The following is a 1,147-nucleotide window of genomic DNA, read 5'->3' as shown; positions in this document are numbered from 1 at the left end:
AATAATACCACAATTACATTCTTTATGCTCCCATTTACAGAAATGTATCAGATTTCCTTAGCAGCAATAATATTCCAATTACTTTTCTAATATGAGTAGAATATGGTGGGGACCCATATACTTATATTGCATCACTAGTCAAACTCTATGATTATTTCACTAGCAAAATTCAGTTCAACTAAATGTAATTTTTAGCTTCACTATGAATAGTTTATATTTTTACTTTTTAAATCAAATTATTCAACACTGTAGGGCAACGGCCTTGCCGCAGTGGATACACCGGTTCCCGTCAGATCACCGAAGTTAAGCGCTGTCGGCGTGGCCGGCACTTGGATGGGTGACCATCCGGGCCGTCATGTGCTGTTGCCATTTTTCGGGGTGCACTCAGCCTCGTGATGCCAACTGAGGAGCTACTCGACCGAATAGTAGCGGCTCCGGTCAAAGAAAACCATCGTAACGACCGAGAGTGCGGCGTGCTGACCACACGCCCCTCCTATCCGCATCCTCATCTGAGGATGACACGGCGGTCGGATGGTCCCGATGGGCCACTTGTGGCCTGATGACGGAGCGCATTCAACACTGAGCTCAATTAAATTAAAAAATTCGTTAATGATAGTAATCAAAGCTGAATCAAGTTTCAAATGAGTATAACTTATTTGCCTTTTTTCATCACCTGTGAAGCAAGTATTTTAGACAGTCATATTTACAGTCTGGCACTGGATTTTTGCATAACGATTTTTTGCAATAAGTTGAGAGTATTTTAGTAAAAAACTTTTAATAATCCTTGCACATCTCACAAACATAAATAACCAATAATAGTGCGTTTGAAACAGGATACTCGGTTTTATAAACATTAAGGAGGGGATCCTGCATAGTTTCATGCTCAGGATAAAAGTTATGGCCCTAAACACAGATTTATAGCACTTGGATTATTATTAAAATCACTCTCACAAATTAACTGGTCCATGCTCTGATGCATGAAGTTGGTGGAGCAGTGGCGAAAGTGTGGTGGCAGGCGATGTGGTGGCTAACTGTATTCACGGCTTTTTATGTTTGAATGCTCTATACAGTTTCTTCTTGGCGACGGATTTTTAATGTGTTAGGGCCATTCCTAATTGCCGAGAGTACCATGCAACAACCAAATCGA

At 41.0% G+C, this 1,147-nt stretch overlaps 1 pseudogene; it reads left to right on the top strand.

Annotated features, from left to right (window-relative positions):
• Window positions 1-252: 252 nt before the first annotated feature.
• Window positions 253-369, top strand: LOC126250252 (5S ribosomal RNA; annotated as a pseudogene).
• The last annotated feature ends 778 nt before the right edge of the window (window positions 370-1,147 follow it).

This window comes from Schistocerca nitens, chromosome 3 (assembly GCF_023898315.1).
Source record: "Schistocerca nitens isolate TAMUIC-IGC-003100 chromosome 3, iqSchNite1.1, whole genome shotgun sequence".
Taxonomy (NCBI): domain Eukaryota; kingdom Metazoa; phylum Arthropoda; class Insecta; order Orthoptera; family Acrididae; genus Schistocerca; species Schistocerca nitens.
The sequence above is the reverse complement of the archived record's forward strand: the minus strand, read 5'-3'. Positions and strand labels throughout refer to the sequence as shown.